General features: G+C 40.3%; 1 pseudogene; it reads right to left on the reverse strand.

The window, feature by feature from the left end:
- Nucleotides 1-9,487: 9,487 nt before the first annotated feature.
- Gm4942 (predicted gene 4942) lies at nucleotides 9,488-11,495 on the reverse strand (annotated as a pseudogene).
- Between the last annotated feature and the right edge of the window lie 578 nt (nucleotides 11,496-12,073).

A 12,073-nucleotide genomic window follows, 5' to 3' on the forward strand; every position in this document is an offset into this window, starting at 1 on the left:
TCCAAGCAGCTCTCTCTGGGTAGCTCTCTCTTGCAGACCAAAGCCCAGTCTTTTATTTACATATCAATTCAATCATTTATCCAGGTTACTGTTTTATTATCCCATAAATCAGCATTATATGATCTTAGCCCCTTAATTCTTAGAAGACAGCAAGTACTTTTTAAAAATTGGCAACAAATTCAGAGATCTGCCTCCCTTTGTAAGCACAGAAAATAAGCTAGCTGGGCAGGATCTAACACTGATATTTCTATTCCCACCAGGCCTGGGACTAAACTCACTGTGTCCCAGGCTGACCTTGAACTCAGAAATCTGCCTGCCTTTGTAAGCACAAACAATAAACTTACCTGGGTGGCATCTTGCCCCAAGATCACCATCCCCTAAATCTTTTCACCTCCTTTTTTAGTATCTTTCTGACTAGCTGACTCATAGTGCAGCTGCCTCTGTTCTTTTAGATCTATGAAGCCCCTTATATAATTCATATTTCATTCTTATATTTTGCGTAATTGAGAAATTAGACTTTCTTAAATGCATGTTTTCCGAGTTCTTTCCCACAGCCTTGAAGGCTGTGCTGAAGATCACATCATTTACCATCTTGCTAAGGACATTAGACACACCCTCACCTCCCAGATTCATGCTGTCTCTGATTATCATTAAGTCATAAACCTTGGCAAAGAAGACATTCCCCCAAAGGTGGGACATAAAGTAAACTATACAAACAAGCCTTATTCTTAGCAACCACCAACACACATGGAGACCCACAGCCTGCTAACTCTGCTTCAGGGGTAGGAACGGTACCACTCTATCCCTTCTGCATGGGCATGCAAGACACAGCACTATCTCAAACAAGCAAATAAAGGATACCGTCAGAATTAAATATGAGTATTAATATGAACTCTGAACACAATATCTACTACATAATGACCGTGTGCCTTAAGCCATCATTATTATTTAGTCGCTACCTTTCAAACAGGTATTAGGCAAGGCATCTAGTAGAAAGGTGGGATGACTTCGACAGGATTGTCTTGGTCCATTTCCTGACTCACAATTGAGTAAAGTAACAAAAATAAATATAATGGTAACATTTTTATTGGCAAATTTCTCCACAAACAACTGACAGAATGAGTATATATATATATGTGTGTGTGTGTTAATGTTCTTGGTGGTAATTATAAATATACAACCTTTAGTGTAATGAGCACTTACAGAAAAGCCTGAAATTTTTCCTCTTGACTTAAGCTGCATCTATACTCTGCTAATGATAGGTTTTTCTTTTGTTTTGCTTTTTTTGCTACCGGCATATTTTTACCCTTTCTACCTTTATCAGTATCACAAGTAGATTTTGTTTTATTGTGCAGTATCAGTATATCACCTGTTTTTAACAGGTGTAGGCAGTAGTCAAATCAAGACTTGGTCATACATGGGAGACTCTGAAGTGCTTCTATTCCACCTAGTCATTGAAAGGAGAATGAACTAATTAATGCTATTATTAATGAATTAGTGCTAGTGAATGTTGAACTCATCACCTTTCAACAATACTCATTTGACAGCTCCTACCTTTTATTATCTCTGTTGTTTACTGCTGATCTCATCCAGGTGAAGGGTACAGAAAGAAGTCTCCAAGCCTTCTCAATGCTACATGGCAGACATGGCAAAGTTGTGACTTGAATATTGCTCTACAACTCCAAAATCAGTCCATTTTTATTTCTAGCACTTAAACTGTATCTATACTCTGTTCGTGATAGCTCTTTATGCTATCTGAATATGTCTACCTTTCTTTCCTTATACCCATGGTTTAAGAATCCCAAGTAGATTTTGTTTCATTTGGTATTTCCATGCTCATTATTTTCTCAAGACTTTATGGTGAGCACTAAAAGGTATGTTTGTCATCATACCCAGTGAGGTGACATAAGAATAGAGGTGAGCACAGGCTTTAAAGACATGTGGCGTGAGGTCCTCAAATTAGTCATCCCTTCTGAACTTGCTTTTATTCAGCCCTAACAAGGAAAGGATAATAATAAGATTTCCATGAAAATAAGAGTCAATGTTCACAAAGTGTCTCAAATATAGTAAGGCATTCAGTAAATGGGAACAGCTGTAATTACCATAATGATCACCTTGGACCATATCAGAATTTAGATGAGAATGTCCCCGCAAAGAATCATGGTCTCCATTTGGTGGTGTTTTGTGGGCAAGTTTAAGAGGTATAGACTTGTTGGAGGAAGTATGTCATTGGAGGTAGGTATAAGGGGTTTAAAAGCCCATGCCATGTGCCATTGCTTTCTTTTTGCTTGTGCTTTCTTTTACTGATGTAAGCTCTGAACTTCCTGATCCAGCTTCCATCCTTCCACTCTGCCATCCTAGACTCTTACCTCTCTGGAACAGAAAGTACAATAAACTCTTTCTTCTATAACTTACCTTGATCATGGTGTTTTATCACAGCAAGAGGAAAGTAACTCCTACAGTTGTACAGAGAAATGGTAGTTTTCCACCAATGTCTTTAAAACCTCAAAGGAATGTGGAAACATTCTGAAGAGAAAGGAGGCGGTAAAAAGAAAAGAAAGTGTATACAACTTAAATATCAACTAAGATCTGAAACATTTATTTACTTATTGCACGAGGCTGTCCCAACAACTCAACATAGAAGATCTACACTTGTTTCTCAAAAGTTAAATTGACTACTTTGTTGTAATTTACCAGACAGTGTAAAGTAGCTCTCCAAGATCCCAAACCCAGCAAATAGACATATCCCATATCCATGGCAATCGGGAGTCTATTCACAGATATATGAATGGATGGTCCCTGTTTTTTAAATATCATAGTATATATTGGTCAAGTATTCTGTTGATATCGGACCACGGAGGCCTCAAAGAAATAGGGGAGGAGCTGATTCTGCCCCAGTTTCTGGCTCTCACTAAAACTAGTTCACTAGCACTATCCGGTTCTTGGTCACTCCACTTCAGAAATGTAGCAACAAAGTCTCCATGATTTCTAAAGTTCTTTTCAGCTCCAACATTTAATGATGATTCTTCTCCCTTCCCCCAAAGAACTCTGCCGGCAATACAGAGCAAAGACACTGAACATATGTAGGAGAGTCACTCCATTTATATTAAATTCCACATTCCTGCAGGGCTATGTAATGTCTGCTGCCCTTCAGTCGACTCCACACACCAATGTTTGTTTACAGTCACCGGGGCATGAAAGGCTATTTTTAAACCTGGCTTTTCATGTAAGAAGGTTAAAACTCAAACTGAATTTGATTTGTTGAAGAACTCAAATCCTCAGGATTATAGCAGGAAGAAAGAGAAATGTAAGTCACTTTAATTACCCTTTGACTCTTCTCTCCCAACTCCCACCCCCATAATTCTGCTAACAAAGATACTATTGGTTAAGCTGACGGTATCCAGGGCAGAAAAGCCTTTGCATTGGCTGCTGATAACCAAGGATCCTTGAGTTGTTTACTTTACATTTTCTTTGGAAACACCATGAAAACTCTTAGAAGGCAGCTGGCTAGGAAGGCAACAAATCCAGAGATATGCACAGCTGGCTATAGTAAAGCATCCAGAAGTTTTATTCAGCTGAGATTTTAATGTCAGGTTCTCCTTTAGCAAACACAGGCTTTGAAATCACACACATGTCAATCCCCAACTTACTAGTAACGTGGCAGAAAGCCTGGCTCACTCTGTCACTAACAAGAGGTTTTTTTTTTTTTTGTTTTGTTTTGTTTTTTTTTCCTGGACTTTGTTTTTCACGTGGAATCCATCTGTCTACTCCAGCATACAACATCAGTTCCCAGAGAGATGAGATTGGTTGGCCATCTCTTGTGGTTCTCCCCCTATTGCTAGCGCCTGGAAAATGTTTCGCTCATAATAGTTTACATATTGCGTAGCTCACTGAGGTGTCCAATCCTAGAGCATTTACTTCCCAGAGATTTCAACAAGCTTTGTAGAGGGCTACTGCATAATCATGTGAGGCATGATTACTGATGAAAGTGGGGTCTGTTTGAGGAGATGATAAAAATACTCTAGAAATGGCTGTATGACTCTGTGAATATAATAAAACTATTGGGTTGTGTTCTTTAAGTGTTTGTCTTAGTAAGTTAGCTACCTCTCAACATGGCTATTTTTTTAAAAGAACCTTCTTTACCACCCCAAATTGAACAAATCAACAAATACCCATATTTAGACCAGAAATTGACATTTATGACTTGAGTAAGTGGTTGAATATCTGGTAACTGAATGAACTGGAGAAAGGGATGATGAAGAAGGAATAGTGTGTCCCATTCAGGAATATAAAATTGTTATCTTCTAATTTCTCTATCTCTAGCTCTCTCTGTCTCTGTCCCTCTGTTCTCTGACTCTGGCTGTCTCTGTGTCTCAGTCTATGTTCCTGTCTATCTCTGTCTCTCTACCTGTCTGTCTATCTCCCTACCTGTCTCTCTGTCTCTTTCTGTTTCTCCATGTCTCTTTCTCTCTATCTCTCTTTGTCTCTCTTGTGTCTCTCTCTGTCTCTCTTGTGTCTGTTTCTGTCTTTCTGTCTCTCTGTCTCTGTCTCTGTCTCTCTCTCTCTCTCTCTCTCTCTCTCTCTCTCTCTCTCTCTCTCTCTTTTTCTCTTTCTCTGACATACAACTTTAACATCTTTCCTGCCCAGCCAGCTACTATGGAGACTTAAAAGCAGATGACCCATCTTATCAAATGATTTTTAATAAAGGTTTCTTTGCTGAATACCAAGCATAAAGAGTGAGTCTAAAATGGGCATGGGAAGTCAAAAATCCTGAGGCACTTAAATTTCTCGGCAGATTCCTTCTTTGTCCATGCCAGAGGTTACCTTGAATGAAATTCATTCATTGACAGGCATTCTCTTTCAGTGACTCAAGGTTTCTTGCAGATTTGTACTTTCCTCCTCTCTCTGAATGTGTTTGTTTTTTCTTTCAGTCACACTACGTGAAGGTGATGACATTTATCTCAGTGAAGGTTCCTTTACATTCTCAACCTGACACAACCAAGAACCATTTGGAAAGAAGACCTCAATGAACGATTGTCTCCATCAGGTTGGCCTATGAACATGTCTATGAAGTATTATCTTAATTAATTTAACTGATGTGGGAGAAGACCGAGACCATTTTAGGACTTCCATCCCTAGGCAGCAGGCCCTGAACGATGCAAAACACAGAGAAGGCAAGCAGGGAGACAACTGTTCGTTCCTTTCTCTCTGTCCTTGACTGTAGATGTGTTGGGCACAGCTGTTTGAAGTTCCTGACTTAACCTCACCATATTGATGGACGATAGGAATTGTGAACTAAAATATTCCCTTTGCTCCACGAAGTTGATTTTTGTTGATACTTTGTAACCGCAACGGAATATAATCCTCTTTATAAAAATTTTAGCCAGAGAGGTAGCAAGGTGGTTGAATGGGTAAAAGCACTTGCCACTGAGTCTGGCTACTTAGGTTTGATCTTAGGATGCACGTGGGTCAAAGAAGAAAATGACTCAAGGCAGTTGTCCTCTGACCTCCACAAATGTTACATAGCAAACAGCATGTACATGTACATATACAGACACATAAACAAACAAACATATACATGTACATATACAGACACATAAATAAATAAATAAATAAATAAATAAATAAATAAATTGTTTTTTAATCATTAAGGTTGTTCTGATTTAATATTTAGTGGGTTATTTATTTCAATTTACACTTGTCTAACTTAGTGACTTCTCTGTGCCACAAATTCAGTACTGGTGCACTGTCCCCACAGAAGGTTAGTATGCAACTGTGATTATGTGGGTAGTTATTAGAATTATAGCACCCAAGCACTGCAAATCTTTTAGCTTTCTTGTCTCAGACTTAGGTCAGTGATAGTCAAGGTAGATAGTTAGCAATTATATTTTCTCTCTCCCATTCACCTTTTCTCTGGATAAGAGGGTTTTCTAATTGAGAGATGTTTATGAGATCTGACTTTTATCTGTTATCTGTATATACAAATAAAGACCATCTTTGTTCTTCTATTAGCACGTGAGAATACCTGGGCTACTGAGTATAACAAATTCTATGCCAACTGCAATCCTAAATCTCCAACTTCACTCTAGCTTTGACCAGATGACCTTTCCCTAAGGCTGCTCAAGCACTTATTAATTATAGTCAGTATGATTTCAATTGCTATTTGTTCCCTATGCAGAATCCTGTGTGTGAAATGAAAATTGGTTTGTGTGATTTTTTCAAACAGTTGGGTCAATGACCATAGTAGAATTGAAATCTCACCCTTCAACTATGCTGAAAATATTTGGCAGCATTTCCAAAGCTTATGAGAGCTGGGTTTGATGCCTATGACTTACTGAGTACCAGGCAGTATTCTCATCTTTAATGAATTTTTGTTGTTGGTGGTGGTGGTTTTTTGTTTTTTGTTTTTTTTTTTTTGTTTTGTTTTTTGTTTTTTTTGTTTTGTTTTGTTTTGTTTTTTTGAGACAGGGTTTCTCTGTGTAGCCTTGGCTGTCCTGGAACTCACTTTGTAGACCAGGCTGGCCTAGAACTCAGAAATCCGCCTGCCTCTGCCTCCCAAGTACTGGGATTTAAGGTGTGTGCCTCCACGCCTGGTATTTTAATGAAATTTAAAAGAGAAGCTGTAAGAATATGTTCAAAACCCTAATTTTGGCTTTCCTTTTAAAATAAATGCAGGAATTTCAGTATATTTATATTTGGTGGTAACCTCAGAAATCCAACTTTTGAACTGAGTGAGAAAAGCTAAATCTCAACAACAGCTATACTTAAAGAATATCCTAGGAAGCAACAGGCCAAGGGCAGAATTTAGGAGAGCAGGAGGCAGAGCCCGGGCATGGGCCAGCAGTCTGAGGAGTGGTGCTTGTTGCTGGCACACCATGTGAATCTGATGAGTCGTCCTATGAAGGAACAGAGCCATTTGCAACACAACTGCTGTTTGGAAAGGTCATCTTCTTACTGAGCTTGGCTGTCTGCTACATGCTCCCTGTGAAGTAGAAGATCCACAAACATTTTAAAGCTCCTGGCACTACTGACTTTGGATCTGTGGGCAGTATTTGGATCAATAGCAGTATTGTTGTCAATGGAAAAACTCAGAGACACACACACACATGTACCCTAGGTTAGCTTCACACTTACATGTTCCTGGGGATTGCTTTAACTTGTGGTATCCCTGGCCCTGCCCCCCCCCCCACCCCCCAATGACTGGATTCGTAAGAATGCACAGCCGAGCCTGGTTCATGTGTGCTGAGGACCAATCCCAGGACTCTATGCATGCTGAGTGCTGAGAACTGAACACATGGACTCACACATCATACATACATGGGTAACCTCTCCCATTTACCCCCGAGATTCAGATTTTTCAGCCATCTCTCCAGCATACACATTAAGCATTTGAAAATAGAAACTACTGATATTGGATGATAGCAAGGTTCAGAAGACCTTCCAGAGGATTTCTAGGATCTTCTGTCCTCAAGGAATCCATTACAGACTTCTACTTGCAGAAAAAAAAGCAAGAATGGCTGATTAGGACAAAACATACTCCCAAGGGAGGAGTTGGGCAGGAAGAAAGAGATAAGATGGAAACCACTCTGCCATAAAGGACCTGGGCTCTTCTGGCTCACAGCCACCCATCATGGCTCCTCTTAATGGGGCCCTGGGTGCAGCTTGGATCCTTACACTTACTGGCAAGTACTTGGCCAACTGAGCCATCCCCCAACTCTGTGTTGTCTTTTCTATACATCCTCAAGCTGCTATAGACAAAAGAGAAGTGAGACATTTTCTCTCCCTAAATCTGGGCCAAACTATGAAGATACTGCTTCCCTTTCCAGTGTCAGTCTCAGTCTGTGACAGGGGTCAGGAGTGGACCTGCCTGGCTTCCCATTTACAGTAATGCAGAGTAGCTTCAATGACAAATGGCCCCATGGACATCAATAGGTTTCTCCATTGCTCCCACTCTACAGCTCAGTTGGGCACTGCTCAACTGAGCTGCACATATATTCTCCCTCTACAACCCACGATAAAGGAGTGGATGTTCTCTGGAACATTCCAACTCCACTGCAGAGGCCCAGAACAGAGTAACAATCACTGGTGTGCACCATGTTTCTAAGGCTTAAGCTGATGAGTCACACCCTCAACACCTGCTTCTCAGGTCACCTCACAAACCAGGCTTTATTACTATGCCATAAAAGAAACAGGAGACCCCAGATCTTGTGAAATGTTTAAATGGCTTTAAACTTTATTAAGTAAAAATTGCATAAGCACAAGCATAAGATAATGAATAGAAAAGTTAAATACAAAGTATCACATGTAAAATAGATTATTATATAACTTGTGGATTCAACCGTAAATACTAAATCCCCAATTTTCCACAGTGGGAATATTAATCTAATGAGAAAAAAATCTCAATTTCATCTTAATATATACCAAAATTTTTAAGAAAAAATTTTAAATTGAATTGAACTTTTCAAAACAAGTAACAGTTCAATACAGCAATAGATGGGGTTTGTATTCAGTGAGACCTGAGATAGAAATGAACTTTTGCCATTATAGTTACTTCAAGTCAACTTCCAAAACTAAGACATGTCTGGGAAACAATGAGTCTTTAAATGACCATGGTGCTTCCCTTACTAGTCCTGGAGTCCAGTCAGTAGTTTGGCTGTAGTTCTACATCCTATACAGGTCTAGTAAAATACGTTGGTGCAAAACAGCACCAGGCAGTGCAACTCATTTTCATTTCTCATACTATTTTCAAATTAAAAAAAAACATTAAAACAAAACAAAAACACCACCACTATCTCCTGCTTCAATTTAACAGCATACAAGTCCAGCATTAGAGATGCTAGTGAAGAGCTTCAGCCTCTTCCTGCTCATGTCCCTCCTGGCACTGTGATGAGCCATCATTTCAGAAATAGACACTTCAAACAAGGACTGGAGGATGGGAAATGACAATGGCCAAGGTTTGCAAGTGAGTTAAGGAAAACAATCAGTGGAGTGGGGTCAGGAAGACAAAAACAAACAAACAAAAAAACACAAACAAAAAACAAAACAAAACAAACAACAAAACCAAAAACACAAACAACAAAACCAAAACATAAAAAAACCAACATAAACCAAAAATAAAACCACAAACAAAAGAAACCAAACCTCAAAACACACGAACACAAAACAACAAAGGACAAAAAGCACAAACAAAAAATATAAAACAAAAAACAAAAAAACAAACAAGAAATCACTAAGAAAACACAAAAAACAAAAAAACAAAAAAACAGAAACAAAACAAAAAACAGAAAAAAAAACAAAAAACCCAAACACTCAATGAAACATTAAACAAACAAACAAACAAAAAAACACACACAAACAAAAAACAAAAATAAATCAAGCAAAATAAAACAAAAAACATGAATTCATTTAATTCCAGCACTAAAACAGTATTTCTTGAACACGTGGTCTCCTGTGGGTTGGGCAGCAGCAGATTCTAAGCTTGCAATAGTTGCATGCATCCTAGAGATGGCATTAGGGCATCAGTCCCACATCCCACGTGAGGACTATATTGAAGAGAGTGGGCTTCATCCAGTGAGACAGCTCAGTACCTGTTTTTAATCTCTTCACCTCATCCTACCTGAGGTATATTAGAAACAGGGATGGGAAAGTACAGGGATGGGGACCATAGCAACCAGGTGGATGTTGTTACAGTAATTGACTGTGCAGGATTTCCCAGACCATCCTCTTCCTGAAGGTGGGCATGTGTTGCTGAGAAAAGGTCACAGGCTGGTCCCTAGCGATGTAATCTGCATATTTACAGGTAAACATTCCACAGTCACTCCCATTCAGTTGCAGAGGAATCTCCTCTGATGTCAAACTGTGCTGCTTCCACTCCAAAGGGTCCAGCTCAATGTTCCTGCGTGTCTTGCTCTCATTTTGTAAATATTGGAAGATGGTCTCACAGATAGACTTCCCTGTCTGTCCCATGGAATCGAGGTATACGATACTTCGTTTTCTTAAATCGATTACCACCAGGCTCCAGTGTACCCTCTGGTGAATAGGCACCAAGATGAGTTCTTTTTCAAAGAGATTGATGCCTCGAGACCATCTTTTCACGGAACTGTAACCGCCATGCTTTAGCTTGGGGTAAAAGAAAGTGCTAAAGACATGCAGAGCCGGGTAGCCTTGGTTTTCATTTCTTTCAACCAGAAGGTTCATGTAGAAATTGATGACCTCATCATTGAGCCACTGACCGTTCTCCAGGGTCTGGATATCTCCTCTGCTGATTTGCAACTTAAATCTGGAAATTAGGATTTCGTCTTGGGGTCCTGGACCCAGTGCATTCTCAATTTCCTTCTCCATGTCCTCTGTAATATCAAGGATTTGATCCATTTCTCTGCCCTTTTCTTGGTCTGTGGGAGGCTTTTTCTCTGCTGCAAGTACTGCCATCTTGTTGGGGAGTAAGCTATCGCCTCTGCCACTATCCAGGATGACCTGAGCCTGTGTTCCTGTTAAATCAGGCTCCAAGATGTACCCCCTTCTTCCTTCAACCTTTACACAACCTTTCTTCTCTGTAACAGATTTCTCCTCAGAACACCACTTGTCTCTCTCCTCTGGTGAAGGATATTCTTTTAGCGGATCAACAGTACATGGCTCTTCTTCTCTTTGAGATGATTCTGATCCGTGACTGTCTTCTGACTGGCCCCCTTTGATCTTCTGGGCGTTGGTAATGATTCGCTGAAGGTTTTGAAGCAACCTTCTTTTGGAGAGTAAGCTATCGCCTCTGCCACTATCCAGGATGTTCTGAGCCTGTGTTCCTGTTAAATCAGGCTCCAAGATGTTCTCCCTTCTTCCTTCACTCTTTACACAACCTTTCTTCTCGTTAATGATTCGCTGAAGGTTTTGAAGCAACTTTCTGTTCTTTTCCTTTTGGGGGCTTTGTACGTTTTCCTCCGTGGAGGAATAGTGCCGCTTACGACCCTGGCCACCATCAGCAGGCTTCCTCCCAGTCACATCCGGCTCTGGAGGGCCTTCGGTCAACTCTAGTTGTTTTGGAGACTCTCCCTGGGGTTTCCGTACCTGACCCTTGCTAGGCTGTTCTCTTGGAAGCTCTAGGTCTTGAGGCTCCTGAGGGGTCTTGTTCTGAGCCTTGCCAGGCTCTTTAAATACGGTCCCTCTTCCATCCTGGCATTTCTTTTTTGGACCTTGTCCCAAAGCTTCAGACTCTATCTCTGTCCCGTTTTCATGTTGGTACTTTCGTTTTTGCCCTTTTTCTGAAGCTTCGGGCTTCATCTCCAACCCAGGTGGCTTAGGTTGGACTGCTTTTTAGAGGGTGTTACTTTTTGGTCGTTCAATCTGATGTCCGAAGAATCGCTTCTTCCAGTAGATGGTTGGTCCAAGGTCGCGAACCTAGGAGGCTCCTTTATAAACAGTTGACTTTGCAGGTCAGGGTCAATCAAAGAATGGAGATAATTAAGCAGACCGATTGGTGAATAGTCAGAGCTTGGCAGTTCACCAGGGGTCCACTCTGGAAAACTCGGAGGAGTTCTAAGGATACTTCCTCAGAAGTATCCTTCTTGGGTGCTGTAACCAGCTAAATAGCGAAAATCTCAAAATCGGACAAATCGTCCTAGTTAACCACTAGTAAGACACCGGGCCTAAACCTAGCAGTTAACACATCGGAGGCAACCTCACGAATGATGTTTAACTCAGAGAGTTGCCCCTAGACATAGCCTTCAAGGTTCCATAGCTGGTTGTGATGTCACCTGAAAGGATGCTAAGCAACATTTTTGGAGGGTGGAAGCCCTCCCCAACTCCAACTTGGTCCATGGTTTCAAAGCACTCCTTTGCCTGAGTGGCAGGTTTGAATGTATTGATATATATCACAGTTCTTTGGCAGAACACAGGGTTACTTACCTAAATGCTCTCAGCATAGTTCAGCTGGACATAACTAGTACATTTGTCTTTTAGGAAGCTGTCCCATCATGGTCAATTATAGAAATTTAAGTGCCCTTCAAAATATCTTCTCACACTTAATATGCTTGCTAATTACAACGAATAAATAGAATTTTACAGTTATAAAACCTAGTAGGTA

The sequence above is a fragment of the Mus musculus genome, chromosome 15 (assembly GCF_000001635.26).
Source record: "Mus musculus strain C57BL/6J chromosome 15, GRCm38.p6 C57BL/6J".
In the NCBI taxonomy this organism is placed as follows: domain Eukaryota; kingdom Metazoa; phylum Chordata; class Mammalia; order Rodentia; family Muridae; genus Mus; species Mus musculus.